Source organism: Chiloscyllium plagiosum, unplaced genomic scaffold (genome assembly GCF_037043375.1).
Source record: "Chiloscyllium plagiosum isolate Xiang-an unplaced genomic scaffold, Cpla_swu_hap1 HiC_scaffold_19, whole genome shotgun sequence".
NCBI classification, from domain to species: domain Eukaryota; kingdom Metazoa; phylum Chordata; class Chondrichthyes; order Orectolobiformes; family Hemiscylliidae; genus Chiloscyllium; species Chiloscyllium plagiosum.
In genome coordinates, this window is record NW_028270157.1 from 61,304,799 (window position 1) to 61,325,445 (window position 20,647).

General features: G+C 42.6%; 1 protein-coding gene across 2 annotated transcripts in view; it reads left to right on the forward strand.

Moving 5' to 3' along the window:
- prickle1b (prickle homolog 1b) overlaps positions 1 to 20,647 on the forward strand; it is a 148,923-nt gene that overhangs the window by 24,286 nt on the left and 103,990 nt on the right. Inside the window, exon 2 of one of the 2 annotated variants that reach the window (XM_087997443.1) lies at positions 7,054 to 7,137. The exons of the other annotated variant lie outside the window; for it this stretch is intronic. The gene's annotated coding sequence lies outside the window, so the exon portion shown is untranslated. The remainder of the gene's footprint in view (positions 1 to 7,053; positions 7,138 to 20,647) is intronic. 2 annotated transcript variants of the gene reach the window in all.

Genomic DNA, 20,647 nt, shown 5'->3' on the forward strand with positions numbered 1-20,647 from the left:
ATATACTGTTGACTGTACTATTAATTTACTTCAGAAATTCTTGGAGAAAACTGCCAGGAATCAGGAATGGATATAGGGGAAAATATACCTCACTAATTAGCTTTCCAGTCAGGAGGCTATGGCTAAGATTGTCAGCAGCTACTCTTGACCTATTGCAGACCTACACGGATTTCTGATGTCAATCTTTTCAGATAAGGCCCATAATGCACTGATAGCAGTGACATCAATAAATAACAATAAAACTGTCTTGTGAGTAACTCCGAACAGGACGCAGCTAAAATACTTGAGCTGTTTTTTTTTTAACTGCAGCTCTTGGTTTTACTTTTCGGAAGTGAGACGAGTGGGATTGTGGGCAGGGTTACAGATTTCCCTGAAATTTTATGCATTCATTTACACGGCAAAAGCAAAATATTGCTTTTTCTTTTCAAATTTCTGATCGGGGGCAGCTGGAAATGAAGCTGTAAATTACTTGCATGCACTGAGGTCGTTTTTTAAAGTAGCCAGCAGCAAGGCTGTTGGGAGCCATACCATTTGCATAGTTCAAGGGGACACAGGGTAATAAATTATTGCTTTCCACAGCAGTGACTTCAAACATATTGTTAGTAGTTTCTCGGTCCATTCCAGTGGGTTTCCCCTTCTTTGTCAAGAAAAGTAGATTTTAAGTGAGATTGATTAAAGAGCAATGGTCATGTTTTTTTTTCTTTCTTTGAGGCCTTATCAATGTGAACTCTAACTCAAAAAAAAACTTTGACAAGGGAGAGGAAGGCAAATGGTGATCAGCATACACAGGCTTACTCGGCCAAAAGTATATGTACCTGATCTTTTGTTGAAATCAGTGCTCTTGAAAGGGGATCTTTTAGTCAGCAGGGGGCACTCTTGACAAAGAAACTAGAATTGCATGAGCATGCTCAGGAAAGGAAACTGCAGGCAGTATTTCTCACTGATCGTGACACAAGCAACAAGTTACAGTTCTCTATTGACTAAAGAAAGACCAGCTTTCACTGAGTTTATTTGGAAAAGTAGCTGCACTTTTCAGTCAAATCTTGGAAGACCTGCTCATGGGTAGTTTTGGTTTACCAAACATTACAAGAGCCATACTTATAAAAATTAAATTTTGTAATAACTTATCACAAGTTGTAGTAGTACTGATACTCTTTTGCAAAAAAAAAATCATTTATCTATAAGTATATTACTCAACAGTTAGTGGAAAGATTTAATTTTTGAGATTATTTTTGAGATAAGATGGTTGTTAGCTGAAAAAGGTCAAATATTCTGATTCTGTGAAGTTTTCTTTAATTTCCACTTTTTTTTTCATCCTGAAAATAGTGCTAGGAATGACACCAGCCCAAATACATCTTGGGTCCCTGGAGACAGCTAGCAGTCTGATAGTTTCTGGAGTGCCAGTTCTCCACACATAGACGTAGACACACAGAGACACCAACGTATGTGCACACACGCACACAGAAACATACATCAGTACATTATACATACATGCGTGCACGCACACACACAGAGACACACTTCCACACAGATACGGATGCATGCACACACACAGACACATGCACCCACCATGCAGACACACAGATATTCACCCACTCACTGGATAGCAATCAAATGAAAATATACGGCAAATTTAAAGGGACGACCAGTTATGGTGCCTTGACCTCTGCTGTGCCTGGATATTAACAAACTAGCACATGGTCTGCATGGTTTGCGAGAAAGTGAGAACTGTAGCTGCTGGAGATCAGAGTCGAGAGTGTGTGGTGCTGGAAAAGCACAGCAGGTCAGACAGCATCCGAGGAGCAGGTTAATCGATGTTTTGGGCATAAGCTCTTCATCAGGAATGATGTCATCAGTAATCCTGATGAAGGGCTTATGCCTGAAACGTCGATTCTCCTGCTCCTCGGATGCTGCCTGACCTGCTGTGCTTTTCCAGCACCACACTCCGGACTCTGCATGGTTTATCCAACTAAGTCATCAGGTAAGCTTCAAGTGAGCAGCATCCTGTCCAACATTCTTCAGCACTCTTTTGCTTGATGATCATTTGCACAGTTAGTATTATAAGTCAGACTTTTATCATCTGCAATTCACCATTTGAACAATCCACAGACAGTGTATAGTAATCCACTGTATCACTTGTCTGTGCAGAATGCTGCACAGTCAAGATGTGCTGAATGTCAGATGACACATTAGACTGCCCTCCAGGTGAACCAAAAAGATTCCATGGCAATGTTCAAAGATGTGCAAGGCAGTCCTTACCTGTGCCCAGTCCAATGTTTATCCCATGACCAACATAACCAAAAATAGATAGTCATCATCTCCCATCTGTCTGTGGGAGCTTGCCATGTTTTCTGCATTGCTAATGAATCCTTTTACCACTTTGATCAAAGGCAGTAATTGGCCTGGTTGGGTTTGTCCTGAGTCTCTCTCGCACCTTGTTTTCTCTTTCAGTTTGCTCTACGTTCACTAAGTTACCTCCATGCCTTTGGGTACTTTGCTGAAGGTAGGGTGCAGCATAGTTGTGAGGAAGATGGAGAAGAAGGCTAGTGGAATGACCCCAATCCTTCACATTAGAGGAGGAGAATGTGACCATCATCCACCTCTAACCTTTCACTGTGAATGTTTGCATTGGGATCAGGCAGGAGTTGGAGATTGTTAGAATCTGGGGTGTAATGACAGCTCAAACTGATGGAATAACACCCTGCCAGCACAACAACCTTGCAGGACATCAGTGATTTATGCTTTCAGATTATGTGGGTGTTACATAGAAATATAGGAGCAGGAGTAGACCATTCAGCCCGTTAGCACTGCTCCTTATTCAATATGATCATGGCTCACCCATACATTAAAGCCCTGATAGGTCACATCAAAGGGTACTTTAGACTGAGTCACATTGCTGTGAATTTGAAATCCCATAGAGAACAGGTATTCTTACCTCAGAAAGATTTTCATAACAATCCAATACTTTTGTGGTTACCATTGGCAATACCAGATACTCTGGGGTTTGAACATGTCATTAACCAAAGTTTCTGATTACTACTAACTCACTGGTTCAGTGGAAGGTGGTAGTAGTGGTGGTGGTGGTGGTGGTGGTGGTGGTGGTGGTGGTGATGATGGTGACGGTGGTGGTGGTGGTGGTGATGATGATGGTGGTGGTGGTGGTGGTGGTGGTGGTGGTGATGGTGACGGTGGTGGTGGTGGTGGTGGTGGTGGTGGTGGTGGTGGTGATGATGATGGTGGTGGTGGTGGTGATGGTGACGGTGGTGGTGGTGGTGGTGGTGGTGGTGGTGGTGATGATGATGGTGGTGGTGGTGGTGGTGGTGGTGGTGGTGGTGATGGTGACGGTGGTGGTGGTGGTGATGATGATGGTGGTGGTGGTGGTGGTGGTGGTGGTGGTGGTGGTGGTGGTGGTGGTGGTGGTGGTGATGGTGACGGTGGTGGTGGCAATGTCACTGGGCTAATAATCCAGAAAAACCAAGCCAATGTTCTGGTGACCTTGTTCAAATCCTACCACAGCAGTTGGTAAAATTTGAATTCAGTAAAACACTGGAATGATAACCTGGTTGAATGGTAATTGTTTTATTTTTGTTTAAAAAATGCTTGTACACCCTTCATGAAGGAAATCTGTCAGCCATACCTGGTCACTACATGTGTCTCCAGACTCACAGCAGCTTGGTTGTCTCTTAACTGTCTTTGGGAAATAAAAGCTAGTCCTTCCAGCAACGCCTTCATCTCACAAGCCAATTAAAAAATATCATAATACTATTGTTCCCTTTACCAAGCACTGCAGTATCAGGTGAACGCATACCTAAAGCACACAACTTACAATCTGACAATAATTAGCAGGGTCATTCAGGCTACAGTATTTCAAATGGGAAATTGAAAAATGGCAGATTTTAGTAAAAGTTGCATTACCAGCATCCAGAATCTCTGCTGTTCCCACCAGGCGTCACTGTTACTATATAAAATACCAGTGCTGTTGTCAGCCTGACATGAATGTAAAGAGCCCACTGAAGATTGAAGTACTTTGTGTTTACTGTCTCTGCAAACTGCAGTGTACTTCAGGGCATAATATTATTCAATTCGCATCATTCACAAACTGCATTGAGTTTACTGGCATTTTTGTTTCACTGGCAACACCTGGTCAGGGTGCGTGTTAGATAACATGCATTTTACTGCAGTGCAATAGCAGCTTCTCTTTTCATTTTGCAGCTGAGACTGAGATACGTTTTTGCTGCAGAATAGCAGGACATTTATTATGCAGTGAGTTGTGTTGAGTGTTTCATATTTAGGGACTGCTTCCTGTTTACACTGGGAGGCTGAAATGAAAGGTTTTCCATTTCCTAACGCTAAACCAGACGAGAGAATTTGGCAGAACGTCCAACTGCAAATAACATCACTGCTTTCTGACATGCGAGAAGTGGACAGGAGTAAGAAATCTGAGCCCAGACTCCGTAGCTGAAAACAATAAACTCAATGAAGCAAAAGCATTGAGGCCAGCAAAAAGGCACTTTTAAAGACATTGGAGAATCGACTGGGAGGCACTGTGTCAACTGTGGAGTGGTTAGTAGTACTCTCAGCCCTGTTGTCACAAGATTCTGGTTTCAAGACCCACTCCAGAACAAAAATTGACATCCAAGGCAGTACTGAAGGAGTTCTGCATTGTTGGAAAGTAAGATGTTAAACTGAGAACCGAGATAGAACTAATGTTGCCATTGTTCCAAGGAGCAGCAGAACAGTATCTCTGATGTCCTGACCAATATCATTCACAGTCAATCAGCATCACAAAAATAAAGTTATCTGGCCATTGTTGTGTATGGGGGCTGCTTATGCAGAGGTTGGCTGTTGTGTTGTTCCCATTACAATAGTGGCTGCACTTCAAAAGTACTTCATTGTCTGACAGTACAGCAAAGGCAGATTCAAGCAAGGCCTCTAAAAGGGAATTGGACCTGAAAAGATTCCATACCATTACTTAGGAGAAGATCAGAGCACTTATTCTCACCAATGTTTCTCCATTTACCAAAACATTGGATACTGCACTTCCTATAGTACAGCAGTCGCTACTCATTAAAAGCTTTTCTTTGGCTGTTAAGTGATTTGAGACTTTCTCCAGTTGTGGAAGGTACTATGTAAATGTAAATCTTTCATTTTTCAAATTATTGATCATCTTTAATGTCCCTTCATATGGCTCATGAAGGTGTTTTATCCTTTCAAGTGTGTGTGTGTGGTCAGGGATGTCTTGAACTAGCACCTTCATGATTGACAGTGTTTACACGTTAGAACTAAATCAACAAAGGATCCGCACCGTGAAGGTTGAGAAACAGACCTGGTATCATCGGCTTCCTCCAGTATTGTTCACTTTCCAGTGCACACGGTGCAAGAGATTCCTGTTATACAACATGGTCAGCTGAGCAAAGACAATGCGTTTTGATGTGAATCAGTTGAGCTTTTGTCTCTGAGTGCTATCAGCTGAACTGGCTACATATCACCATTGAATACGTTTGAGCCTTCACACTGCACAGTACAGGAGTTGGGACTTAAAGGATTGATTCCATTGCATGATCACTTTTTTAAAAGCACACCATTTTGAAGCATTTACAGCCATCTGCTTTTGTGCAGCCTCGATTGAAGATTCCCCTACAACTCAAATAAATGTCAAAGAACAATTGGAGTCCATTTGTTAGACATATTGAAGTTGACAATAGATGTTGCTTTTGGAATATTTCTTGTTTACTCTATCAATATAAATGAAGCTATGATATGGAGGAGCCGGTATTGGACTGGGGTGGACAAAATCAGAAGTCAGGTGACACCAGGTTAAAGCCCAACAGGTTTATTCGAATTCACAAGCTTTAAGATGACTTCACCAGACCCCACCACCAGAGATATATTACCCTCCCCACCCCTACCGTCATTCCGCAGAGACCAGTCCCTCTGCGACTCCCTTGTTAGGTCCACCACGCCTCCCACCATCACCACCACCACCAACCCACCCTGCACTCCTGTCATCTTCCTTGCCACCTCAAGAAATATAAAACCTGTGCCCACACTCCCCACCCCCACCCCCCCGACCCCCCCTTCACCTCCATCCAAGGCCCCAAAGCATCCTTCCAGATCTGACAGAGATTTACCTGCACATACGAGCACCTTAACTACTGTGTTCGTTGCTCTTGATATGGTCTCCTCTACATCGGTAAGACAGGATGCCAACTTGCGGAATTTTTCAGGGCACATCTCTGGAACACACACATCAAACAACCCCACCACCCTATGGCCAACCCCTTCAATGCCCCCTCCCACTCAGATAAGGGCAAGCAAGTCCTGGGCCACTCCACCAACAAATCCAAGTCACCCGGTGTTTGGGGGAAGAACTCCTCATCTTCTGCCTGGGGACTGTCCAACCACACCAGCACCAACGTCGACTTCACCAGTTTCCTCAACCACCCTCCCCTCACCTCATCCCAGATCCAACCCTCCAACTTGGCACTGCCCTCTTGAACTGTCCTACCTACCCATCTTCCTTCCCACTGATCTGCTCCACCCTCCACTCTGACCTATCACCATCATCCCCTACCTGCATCCACCTATCACCTTCCCAGCGATCCCACCCCACCCCTCTATTTATCTCTCAGCCCCTTGCCCACCCCCCATTCCCCCCCCCCCCCCACCCACATTCCTGATGAAGAGCTTATCCCTGAAACGTTAACTCTCCTGCTCCTCGGATGCTGCCTGACCGCCTGTGCTTTTCCAATGCCACACGTTTTGACTCTGATCTCCAGCATCTGCAGTCCTCTCCTGCTCCTTCATCAGTTGAAGTATATGAATGAAGAGCAGGCACATTTTTTTTCTTGCCATTCTCACATTCCAATGACCTAATGTAAACCTCTTTTCTCCAGCAGCACCCATCCGCCCCACCCCCAAACTATAACATAAATGCTGCCCCCTCCACACTTCCGCTCTGATGAAGAGGCATCTGGACTCAAAACATTAGCTTGCTCTCTCTCCATGGTTACTGCCTGACCTGCTGTGATATCCAGTCTTGGTTCTTTGCAGAGGCAGACCACTCAGTGCTTTGAATCAGGTGTGCAAATAGACAAGTTGACGGATGATCTGATGTCGCCATAACTCTACTTTCCTGTAAGCTTTTGACTTATTCAAAGAATTTATTGAATGCAGCTTTAAAAATATGAAATGAGTATGCCTCCAGTGCTCTCTGGGGTAAAGAATTCCACAGACTAATGATCCTCTGGGCGATGCACCAGACTTGAGCCAATTGACAAGACTTCAGCCAATTGAGACATGATTTATGAGAATTCTTCTGTAATTGCAAGGCTTTGTAGATGGGCTCAACCCACTGATCCTACTCATCACAAATTACTGTCTCGGTCTCACAATTTATAGCATCACAATCATAGCTCCACAGTGGCTTCTGTGTGCCTCAAGTGCCCTCTTGCTTTCAACTGTCAGATTTTTTTCACTGCTACTCTGAAAGCAGCGGAGTACTAGTCCAATCCTAATTTCTGGTTGCTTATGATGCAGAGGCAAGACCTCATCATCATGCACTGACAGTTCACCCTATTAACAGTCACAAAGACGTGGTCAGCAATATTTGTCTTATGGCTGAGAACACTGGCCATCAACCATGCTGCCTTGGAGGTCAACTTTTGGCTCAAGGTCAGCAATCAGAGAGGTTGATTGGTTAGTAGCCCAACATTTCCGAGCAACATTGAGCAACATACAGTCATAGAGCTATATGGCATGGAAACAGACTCTTCAGCCTAACCAGTCTATGCTGACCATAATCCTAAACTAGACTAGTCCCACCTAATGAAGGGCTTTTTCCTGAAACATCGATTTTCCTGCTCCTCGGATGCTGCCTGACCTGCTGTGCCTTTCCAGCACCACTCTCATCTAGACTCTGATCTCCAGCATCAGCAGTCCTCACTTTTGTCTAGTTCCACCTGCCTGCATTTGGCTCATATCTGTCCAAACCTTTCCTATTCACGTACTTATCCAAATGTCTTTTAAACGTTGTAACTGTAGTGGCATCCAGTACTTCCTCTGGAATTTCACACACGAAGCACTTGCTTTGTAAAAAAGAAAATGCCACTCATGCCTTTTTTTTCAAGTCTTTCTCCTCTCACCTTTAAAAGTATGTCCCCAAGTCTTGAAATCCCCCACCCTAGTAAAAAGACATCTGCCATTCCCTTTACCTATACCCTTCATCATCTTATAAACCACTGCAAGGCCCCTCTCAACCTCCTATGCTCCAGTGAAAAATGTCCCAGCCTCTCCTTACAACTCAAACCCTCCATTCCCGGAAACGTCTTGGTAAATTTCTTCTGAACCCTCTCCAGCTTAAATATCCTCCCGACAACAACTCCAGCTTAAATATCCTCCCGACAAAAAATTCTGTCTTTCATAAGTCCAATTATATTTACGTGAATGCAGATTCTTTCAGTAAAAAGCAGATACATTTCTGGCATGCAAAAGTAAACCAATAAGCTTTGCAGTTATTTTTTCTAATTACTGACTTTAACCAGGATTAAAGCAGTTTGATATATAAATAAATTCTATAAAATTGGTGGCACATGTATGGTTTAATTTCACAGTGCTAAAGTTTACAAAATTTGTGTTAAATCTAATATTGGGTTAGAATATGCCAATGAAATATATTGGACAAATGTTACATGAGATGCATGGGTGGCATGGTGACTCAGTGGTTAGCACTGCTGCCTCACAGCACCAGGGACCAAGGTTCAATTCCATCCTTGGGATTCTGTCTGCGTGGAGTTTGCACATTCTCCCTGTGTCTGCGTGGGTTTCCTCCTGGTGCTCTGGGTTCCTCCTACAATCCAAAGTTGTGCAGTGGTTAGGGGTAAATATAGGGCAATGAGTCTGGGTGGGTTACTCTTTGTAGGGTCGTGTGGACTTGTTGGGGTCGAAGGGCCTGTTTCCATACTGTGGGGATTCTATGGATTCCTTTGCAACATCATGGAAATCAAATGGAAGGACAAAGTGCCCAATGCTGAGGGACTTCAAAAAACAAAAAAAAAATCTGAATTTAAGTATTCCTCATTTGGAGCTCCGGTCTGATGGAGAGGGCATACACATAAATGTGACAGGTGAAAAAATCCTGAAGTGATCATGTTTTCACAACATAAACTTGGGCACTGCTTGTGAGATAGACCAGCAAGAAAGATTCCAGGGTTCCTTTGAAAGTGCAACTCGGGAAATGGGGCACGCCGACATGAACTGTGTGAGGAAAAATGAGAAGGAGCTACTTAGGGAGTGATCTCAATTTGTGGCGATGCATCCTTTGAGAGAAGATAGTGTAGAATACAGGCAGCAAAGGATATGGTGACCTGACATGAACAGACAGTGCTTCTTTGCATTAAGAGTCTCAACGATTCATCCAAAGTAGTTCAGATGTCCGAGTTTACAGCAGTTCCCTCTGTTTACATGATCCATATCAGAGATTTCCACCAGCATTTCACCTTTTCACACAGCATCATTGTCTTTCCACTTCCTCCTCCCTCTCCTTTACCCCATTTTCCATTTGCTGCCGGCAAACTCAAAAACAGGCCCTTTCGGCTGCACCTTGAAAATTGGTGGGTGCCATATTTTCGCCAACTATCAAGCAGCTGAGCCAGAATACTTCAACAAGCACAGGAGTTCGTTTTAAGTACAATTGGTCTCACTATTATACACCGCACCATTAAGTTAGATACAATTGGACTAGAGGATTCGGGAATCCTGTGCCAGATTAAGCCTTGGTTCGGATATTTTTCAATAACAATGTTAGAATTGTAGAATCTCTACAGTGAGGAGACAAACCATTCAGCCCATCAAGTTCACACCACCCTCCAAACAGCATCCCGTCCCTGCATTTCCAATGGCTAACCCAGCTAGCCTGCGCATCCCTGGACGCTATGGTCAATCCACCTAACCTGCACATCTTTGGACTGTGGGAGGAAACTGGAGCAAACCCACACTGATGTTGGGAGAATGTGCAAACTCCACACACAATCGCCCAAGGCTGGAGTTGAACCCAGGTCCCTGATGGTGTGAGGTAGCAGTGCTAACCACTGAGTCACCATGCCACCCATAGAAATGCCATTAAAACAAAAATCTGTCTTTCAAAACTGCTGTCTTGAATAACTAAGTGTTGCTAACCCTTGATGGACATGTTCTGGGTAATGACTGCTCCTCTGTCAGACTCCTGCTAATCACTTGTCCAACATGTGCATCACCACACAGTCTTAACTTTTGGTGGCATTTCAGTGTGTTGAAAATCTAGTTGACCTTGCTAAAACAAAAGAAGATTGGACAGTCCTGATAAAATCACCCTTGCCCACATTGTAGAAAGCCACTTAGGTAGACAGCCAGGATCTACAGCCCTGTTAGTGTGCACTATTGAGAACTCCATGCTCACAAGTAATGACCACCTTCGGTAGAAATGGAAAATCGACTGCAGTTTTGACAGTAAATTCTAGCCAATTCTGACTAAATGAGCAGGTGAGAGAAAGCACTGTAGAGAATACCTGAGTAATTTCTGGCATTTGAAAATTCAGTGAACATGATTAACAGTTGAGACATATGACCCTGATTGGGCTACTTTGGGTCAGATTAAAGGGCCCAAACCAACACAAACAGGAATGATATACTGCTCACAGGTGTCTTCCTGACAATGCTTCAGGGAGGTAGTTTATTCAACAAGGGGGCACACAATAAGGCTAAATGATAAAAAAGATGAACTGTTTACTTCAAACCACACAAATCAGTTAACAGTACATTGTGGTGTTGACATCGCCTCTTTGACAAACTAATTTCAAAGACACTATTCAGGACTCGTTTGGTGAGCTCACAATGCTCTTTCTGCTGAAGTTATAAAATCAAAAAAACTTAACACTGAGCTTAGCAAACACTAACCCCAGTTTAAATAAGATGCATGATACATTATGCCACTATAAGTTTTGAAAGCTAATAGTTTGAGGTTAAATATCTTTTTGAACTCGCCAGCTTTCCCTTTTCCAATCCTTTTATAAATATTTTGAATCCTTGCTGCCAAATAGACATGGAAAAGTGTCCTTTTTAACTTCCAGTCACAACTGTATTTTCCACTCTCTGCCTGATCAGTAATGGGGAACATTTCTACTTACCTCAGAGTTACAAAAAATGGAAAGTTCCCATATAAATTGTTGTTCGGTGATTGTTGCAGATTAGTGAAACTTGAAAGGGTTCAGAAAAAGTTTACAAGGAGTTGGAGGGTTTGAGCTATAGGGAGAGACTGAATAGGCTTGGGCTGTTTTCCCTGGAGCACAGGAAGCTGAGGGGTGACCTTATAGAGGTTTATAAAATCACAAGGGGCATGGATAGAGTGAATAGCCAACATCTTTTTCATATGGTAGGGGAGCCCAAAACATGAGGCCATAGGTTTAAGGTGAGAGTGGAAAGATATAAAAGGGCCTAAGGCACAACGTTTTCATGCAGGGGTTGGTGCTTATATGGAATGTGCTGCCAGAGGAAGTGGTGGAGGCTGGTACAATTACAACATTTAAAAGGCATCTGATGGTTATGTGAATAGGAAGGGTTTAGAGGAGTATGGACCAAGTATAGGCAAATGGGACTAGATTAGGTTGGGATATCTGTTAGGTATGAAAATGTATTGCTGGAAAAGCGCAGCAGGTCAGGCAGCATCCAAGGAGCAAGAGAATCGACGTTTCGGGCATGAGCCCTTCTTCAGGAATGAGCCTTCATTTCTGAAGAAGGGCTCATGCCCAAAACGTCAATTCTCCTGCTTCTTGGATGCTGCCTGATCTGCTGCGCTTTTCCAGCAACACATTTTCAGCTCTGATCTCCAGCATCTGCAGTCCTCACTTTCTCCCATATAGACAATAGACAATAGACAATAGGTGCAGGAGTAGGCCATTCTGCCCTTCGAGCCTGCACCGCCATTCAATATAATCATGGCTGATCATTCCTAATCAGTATCCTGTTCCTGCCTTATCTCCATAACCCTTGATTCCACTATCTTTGAGAGCTCTATCCAACTCCTTCTTAAATGAATCCAGAGAGTGGGCCTCCACTGCCCTCTGGGGCAGAGCATTCCACGCAGCCACCACTCTCTGGGTGAAGAAGTTTCTCCTGAGCTCTGTCCTAAATGGTCTACCTCTTATTTTTAAGCTGTGTCCTCTGGTTCGGCACTCACCCATCAGTGGAAATATGTTTCCTACTGCCAGAGTGTCCAATCCTTTCGTAATCTTATACGTCTCAATCAGATCCCCTCTCAATCTTCGAAACTCAAGGGTATACAAGCCCAGTCGCTCCAGTCTTTCAGTGTAAGGTAATCCTGCCATTCCAGGAATTGACCTCATGAACCTACACTGCACTCCCTCAATAGCCAGAACGTCTTTTCTCAAATTTGGAGACCAGAACTGCACACAGTACTCCAGGTGTGGTCTCATCAGGGCCCTGTACAGCTGCAGAAGAAACTCTTTGCTTCTTTACTCAATTCCTCTTGTTATGAAGGCCAGCATGCTATTAGCCTTCTTCACTACCTGATGTACCTGCATGCTTGCCTTCATTGACTGGTGTACAAGAACACCCAGATCTCTCTGTACTACCCCTTTACATAAATTGATTCCATTGAGGTAGTAGTCTGCCTTCCTGTTCTTGCCACCAAAGTGGATAACCATACATTTATCCACATTAAACTGCATCTGCCATGCATCTGCCCACTCACCTAACTTGTCCAGGTCACCCTGTAATCTCCTAACATCCTCATCACTTTTCACCCTGCCACCCAGCTTTGTATCATCAGCAAATTTGCTAATGTTATTGCTGATACCATCTTCTATATCATTAACATATATTGTAAAAAGCTGTGATCCCTGCGGTACCCCACTGGTCACTGCCTGCCATTCTGAAATGGAGCAGTTTATCACTACCCTTTGTTTCCTATTAGCCAACCAATTTTCAATCCAATCTAGTACTTTTCCCCCAATACCATGCACCCTAATTTTACTCACTAACCTCCTGTGTGGGACTTTATCAAAAGCTTTCTGAAAGTCCAGGTACACTACATCTACTGGATTTCCCTCGTCCAACTTCAGAGTTACATCCTCAAAAAATTCAAGAAGATTAGTCAAGCATGATTTCCCCTTCATAAACCCATGCTGACTCTGTCCTATCCTGTTACTACTATCCAGATGTGCAGTAATTTCATCCTTTATAATAGACTCCAGCATCTTTCCCACCACTGAGGTCAGACTAACTGGTCTATAATTTCCTGCTTTCTCTCGCCCACCTTTCTTAAAAAGTGGTATAACATTAGCCACCATCCAATCCTCAGGAACCGACCCCGAATCTATTGAACTCTGGAAAATAATCACCAACGCATCCACGATTTCTCAAGCCACCTCCTTCAGTACCCTGGGATGCAGACCATCAGGCCCCGGAGACTTATCAACCTTCAGACCTAACAGTCTCTCCAACACCAAGTCCTGGCAAATATAAATTCCCTTAAGTTCAGGTCCTTCAGCCACTGTTACCTCAGGGAGATTGCTTGTGTCTTCCCAAGTGAACACAGATCTGAAGTACCCTTTTAATTCCTCTGCCATTTCTTTGTTCCTAGTAATATATTCCCCTGTTTCTGTCTTCAAAGGCCCAATTTTTGTCCTAACCATTTTTTTGCCTTTCACATACCTAAAAATGCTTTTACTATCCTCCTTTATATTATTGGCCAGTTTACCTTCGTACCTCATTTTTCCTCTGCGTATTTCCTTCTTAGTAATCCTCTGTTGCTCTTTAAAAGCTTCCCAGTCCTCAGTTTTCCCACTTATCTTAGCTATGTTATACTTTTTCTCTTTTAACTTTATATGTTTCTTTACTTCCCTCGTCAGCCACGGCCGCCCATGCCTCCTCCTAGGATTTTTCTTCCTTTTAGGAATGAACTGATCCTGCAACTTCTGCATTATACACAGAAATATCTGCCATTGTTCCTCCACGGTCATCCCTGCTAAGGTATTGCACCATTGAACTTTGGCCAGCTCTTCCCGCATAGCTCCATAATTCCCTTTATTTAACAGAAGTACTGTCACTTCCGACTGTATCCTCTCCCTCTCGAATTGCAGATTGAAGCTTATTGTATTATGGTCACTACTTCCCAATGGCTCCTTCACTTCGAGGTCTCTGACCAATTCTGGTTCGTTACGCAATACCAGATCCAGAATTGCCTTCTCCCTGGTCGGCTCCAGCACCAGCTGCTCTAAGAATCCATCTCTGAGGCACTCCACAAAGTCTCTTTCTTGAGGCCCAACACCATCCTGATTCTCCCAGTCTACCTGCATGTTAAAATCCCCCATAACAACTGTAGTGACATCTTTGCGACAGGCCAATTTCAGCTCCTGATTTAACTTACATCCGACATCCAGACTACTGTTTGGAGGCCTGTAGATGACTCCCAAGAGGGTCTTTTTACCCTTAGTATTTCGAAGCTCTATCCACACTGACCCTACATCTCCTGACTCTAGGTCCCCCCGCGCAAGGCACTGAATATCGTCCCTTACCAAAAGGGCCACCCCACCCCCTCTGCCCGTCAGTCTGTCCTTACGATAGCACGTGTAGCCTTGAATATTCATTTCCCAGGCCCTGTCCACTTGAAGCCACGTCTCAGTTATCCCCACAATATCGTATCTGCCAATTTCCTAAAGAGCCTCAAGCTCATCCATCTTATGTCTAATGCTTCGTGCATTCATGTATAGTATTTTTAATTTGTTACTGCTCTCACCCTTCCCATCAACTCCTATTTCACTCAACCTTACAGCATGATGCCTTCCCGAGTTTTCTGCCTCATTAATACCCAATGGCTCCTTCAAGAAAGTTGTCTTTCTTGACTTCTCTTGTTCTAACTTTCCCTTCAATTTCCTTTTTAAACATCCTGCTTGTCCCCTCCTCCCCCTCTACTTAGTTTAAATGTAGCGGTGTTGCAGTAGAAAACCTGCCTGCCAGAATGCTGGTCCCTAACCTATTAAGGTGCAAGCCGTCTCTCTTGTAGAATTTATGTTTACCACAAAATATACCCTAGTGATCCAAGAACTTATCTGTTAGGTATGGATGGGTTGGACCAAGGGTCTCTTTCCGTGCTGAAGATCTCCATCACTCTGTGACAGTGTAAGAGGAGAATTTAACTCTGCATTGTTTGTAATATCTCCCATATTAAATAGCTGGCTTTGGACACTCTAGTTGGAATAGTTCTCCAGTATGCATTCAATGGCTTTGGAATTGGAGGAAATGGAGAAAGAAGCTTTGAGAAATGTGGTGAAGTAGACAGTATCAGGTGTCCCAGGTGACTCATTCATGGAGTGAACTCTTAACAATATCCAGCAATTTAAACCTGGAAACCAGGATCACAGATTTAGCTCTGACTTGGAACCTTAAATATTTATCAATATTGGTTTATCAGCCGTCCTCAGTACCCTGATAAAGCTGACAAAAATAATCAGCCAATGATTCCTGCTTTTAAACATGCTCCACTGCCATTCACTAACTGTGTAGCAGAAAATGCACACTTGCAGATTCTGAAGGATAGGTTAGATGTATCAGTTCTGTTAAACAGCCATCTCCTGTTTCAGCACTCAAGAAGTCTTATTCAACCCCTGACATCAATTCTGGAAAGCTACAAAACAATTCCAAACAATCAAGACAAGTTGCTCAAATGGTGGCAGATTCTGTGGTGAGACTAAGAATTCAAGTTTGGGCTAAAGAAGTTAGTCTCTTGCTACAGGCAACGTCATCCTACAGCATGACTACATGGGCTGAATAATCTAGCAATGAGTTTTAAATATTAATTGCAAGTTCAAAGCCAATCACAGCAAAAACTGAACAGCTAATAATTCTATGCCATATGTATCATGCCAGCCAGTATTGTAGATCTGGCAAACCACACTTTAGCAAGCTGGGTTTTCTTAAATAAATGAATTATTTAATGTTGATAAATTAATAATATCAAATATATTACATGGAAATATATGTTAAAAGTCATAAGTAAATGATATTTCAACAAAACTTCTCTCCTCAATATATATCAAGATCAGTCCACTTCAGTGTGATAGTTACATTTTTCCAACATCTCAATACACAATCTACTGCTACTGAGTAAGTTCCAAAACTAGGTACTTTCCAAAATTAATTGTTTTGGTTATTTGGAGGCTAGTCTCATATATTCCTCCCTCATTAGTTACATTTACAGTGTAATATGCTTCAATTCAATCATTAAAAATTCAGCTGTATGATAAACATGTAATAGCACGTTGACAAGGTAAAAACAATGACTGCAGATGCTGGAAACCAGATTCTGGATTAGTGGTGCTGGAAGAGCACAGCAGTTCAGGCAGCATCCGAGGACAGGCATTTACTCTATGCTACTCTCTCCCCACCCCCACCCTCCTCTCCACGCTTCAGGCTCTCTGCCTTTATTCCTGATGAAGGGCTTTTACCCGAAACGTCGATTTTGCCTGTCCTCAGATTTTGCCTGTCCTCGGATGCTGCCTGAACTGTTGTGCCCTTCCAGCACCACTAATCCATAGCACGTTGACAGCCCATTTTACATGCTGGAAAAGCACAGCAGGTCAGGCAGCATCCGAGGAGCAGGAGAGTCAACGTTTCAATCATAGGCCCTTCATCAGGGATGTTGGGGGGAGGGGGAAAGCCAAGGGGGCCGAGAGATAAATGGGAGGGGGTGGTGGGGCTGGGGGAAGGTAACTAGGAATGTGATAGGTAGATGCAGGTGGGGGGTGATGGTGATAGGTCAGAGAGGAGGGTGGAGTGGATAGGTGGGAAGGAAGATGGACAGGTAGACAGATAGGGTTTCAAGAGGGCAGTGCCAAGTTGGAGGGTTGGATCTGTGATAAGGTGGGGGTAGAGGAGATGAGGAAACTGGTGAAATCAACATTGATCCCCTATGGTTGGAGAGTGCCAAAGCGGAAGATGAGGCGTTCTTCCTCTGAGCGTCGGGTGGCTAGAATCTGGTGGTGGCAGAGACCCAGGACTTTAATGGCCTTGGCAGAGTCCAAGGGGGAGTTCTAGCACCACACTTTTGACTCTGATCTGCAGCATCTGCAATCCTCACTTTTCCGTCCACCTGTTTTACATGTAAGGCTCCATTATTTCCATTAACTTTGGTGATTTTAAACAGTAGACAAAACTGTACTATCTATTTCTCCACATCACATTTGAATGCCTTTGGAAGTAAAGGGAATGGAGAATATTGCTGAGGGAAATAGAGAAAAAATAGACTCTCTTGAGTATCCCAAAATAGCTCATTCTCCTGACATTTTTAAAAAAAGATATGAAAATGCTTTGAAAGATGATACTAAAGTTAATCTCATATGTTGGAAATAAGGCAGGGTGTGTATAACAAAATACTTAAGCCGAATAGAATCTGATTGTGGGGTGTGACCTTTCCTGAACCATCGGCTTAAATTTCCAACTGAATGAAGGCTGAATGCCTGCTTAAACTATGAATGCTATCATTGTAAAAGCAGTTACTCAGAGAAACGTGACTGTGTATGCCTTTTCTTGTCATGTATTTCCCATTTGCAAAATTGCAGATCAAATTATCTGCATGTTAGCCATTAAAAGGATAACTACATTGTCATCGTGGACAGTATAATGTTTGTAAGAGTGTGCTTCCTCTCTTCCACATTTTATTTGCTTCCCTCTTCCCCATCCCTCCTCTCCTCTCCTGAAACTGTTGGTTCATGTCTCCATGCAGAGTCTTATGAACTTTCAGCTACTTCAGCAAACCTTCCATCAACATTTCCAAAAGCTGGACTGTAAGCACCTGAAACCAACCTCCACTTGAAAGCTTCCTCATCTGGGTGGGAAATGTTCCTCCTGATGTTACGTATTCGTGATTCTATAATAATTATGCATTGTCAATCTTGGCTCTTTTAGTTATATCATCACTTCTTGAATTAATCAGATCACCTCAGTTGACATCAGTACTAAGGGAATGTTGAAATGTCAGAAATTCACTCTTTTGAATGACAATTTCCACAGAGACTCTATTTTCCTCCTTTAACTGTGTGAAAAATAGCATAATCACTTCTGGAGTACTCATTACATTGTGGGCACTGCATCTGAACAGATATATTGGCTGTCAACAGGGTGTGACACAAATTCATCGACAGGCTTAAATGGGTTAAATTATAAGACCAATTATAGACTGTGTTTTCAGAACAGCATCTTACAGCAGCAGGTTTTAGAGTCAATGAGAGAGCAGGCCATACTAGATCTGCCACTACAAGATTAAATAATGATGCAATAATAAACATACCCCTCGGAAGCAGTGATCATAACATGATTGAATTTTACATTTAGTTTGCAGGAGAGAAGAATGGGTCTAAGACTAGAGTTAGAAACTTTCATAAGGGTAATTATGAGGATATGAAGACAGACCTAGTTAAAGTGAACTAGGAAATTATTTTAAAGGATAGGTCAGTACAGAAGCAGTGACAGACATTTGAATCTTTTATAACACTCAGATATGTTCAGCAAAATTCTAGGAGAAGGATGCATCATCCATGGATCATCATGGAAATTCAGGATAGTATCAAATTGAACAAAAAAAATCAAATCACTCTGTGAAGAGTGGTGGTAGGTCAGAAGGTGGACAGAGTAAGAAAAAGGAAAGAACGCCTAAAAGAATAATAAGGAAGAAATTATAGCACAAGAGAATGCTAGCTAGATCCATTAGAAAGTGTGTCTGGAAAATTAATATTGGAAAATAGTGATGGATGAATAAACAGATATTTTTAATCTATCCTCATTCCCGAGAATACAAATATCATTGCAGAAATAATTGTGAATCAAGTTCCAAAGAGGCAACAAAACAATTACAATCACAAGAAAAATAAGAAAATTATTGGAATCAAAGCTGACAAGTCCCCAGGTCCTGCTTAACAGTAATGGCACTGAAGTAACAGCTGCATTGATTTTAATTTTCCTAAATTTCTTAGATTCTGGAAAAGTCCCATCAAATTGGAAAACAGCCAATGAAACTGATTTTTCCAAGAAAAGGATGGAGATAGAAAACAAAAACCTGCAGTCCAGTTAGGCAACTTCTTACAGGGGGTTTAGAAAATCGCAAACTATCTGGCACTTGACAATATCTCGTGAAAGAGAAATCATGTGTGATTAAATTATTAGTGTTCTTTTGAGGAATTAACAAGCAAAGTGGACAAAAGGGAACCTGTAGATGTGGTTTAGATTTCTAGAAGGTGTTTGAGAAAGTGCCACTTTCAAAACAAAGTATAAGCTCATGGTTTGGGGGTTAACAAATTAACATTAATCGAGGATCAATTAACTAACAGAAGATAGTGACTGGACGTAAATGGGTCTTTTTGGGTTGGCAAAATGTAACAAGTGGAGTACCATAAGAGATTACAGCCAGCATCCCAAATACTTACATTCAATATTATTGATGAAGGGACTAATGTACAGTTGCCGAATTTGCTGATGACACAAAGATTGATAGGAAAGTAAGTTGTGAAATGTACATGAGGAGTTTGCAAAGGAATAGTAACAGGTTAAGTGATCAGGCAAACATTTGACAGGTGGAGTGTAATGTGGGAAAATATGTTCTTGGTCACTTTTGCAGGAAGAATTTTTAAAAATGTACCATATTATTTAAATTGTTGAGATACTGAGAGACCAGGAAACGTAAGTTTCAAGAAGGTGCAGCAATGATTTAAGAAAACAAATAGAATGTTGTCGTTTATGGTAGGGGAAATAGAATATAAAAGTAGGGATGTTTTGCTGTTGCTATACAAGACATTAGTGAGACCATGAGTGGAGGTTTCTGCTCCTGCAAGCTCGAAAATGGGAATAGTACTTATTTTGTCAGGGTGGTAGTGTAACTAAACCCCACTGCCTTCTCACCACCACGAGAGTTCAGTTCTGAGGGAAAGATCAATGGTAGATCTTCTCACCTCATTGAAAAACAAAGCATTGAGCAGGTCATTATTGAGTAAGTACTGCTTGGTATCACTGTCAACTACATCTTCCTTCATTTTGCTGATGATTGAGAGTGGATGCGGTCAAATTTGAATTTGTCCTGCTTCTTGTGAAGTGGACCTGCAGTAGCAATTTTCCACCTGATCCTCTAGATACCAGTTCACTGGAACAGCTTGGTTTTTGTTAGATGCACAGTGAGTGTGCAATGCCCGTCTTCGGCACTACAATGTAAGACGCTGTCAGGACCCATAGCCTTTGTACAATACAGCCACCTATTTCTTAATATGATGTGGTATGAAATGAATCGATTAGTTTCAGTGATGATGGAATGCTTAGAAAACTGAAATGGATCGACAATTCAGCACAAGTGGCATAAGTTCAGCACAAATAGTTGGAAGTATTTCACACCCTTGCCTTTTATAACAATATACTGAGTTGAACCGTCATTGAGGATGATGATTTCATGCAGCCTCCTTATTTATGGTGGCATATGGGCCGGGTGCTGGCAGGTGGGACTAGATTGAGTTGGGATATCTGGTCGGCATGGACGGGTTGGACTGAAGGGTCTGTTTCCATGCTGTACATCTCTATGACTCTATGACTCCATGTGACCAGACAGTAAAAATTT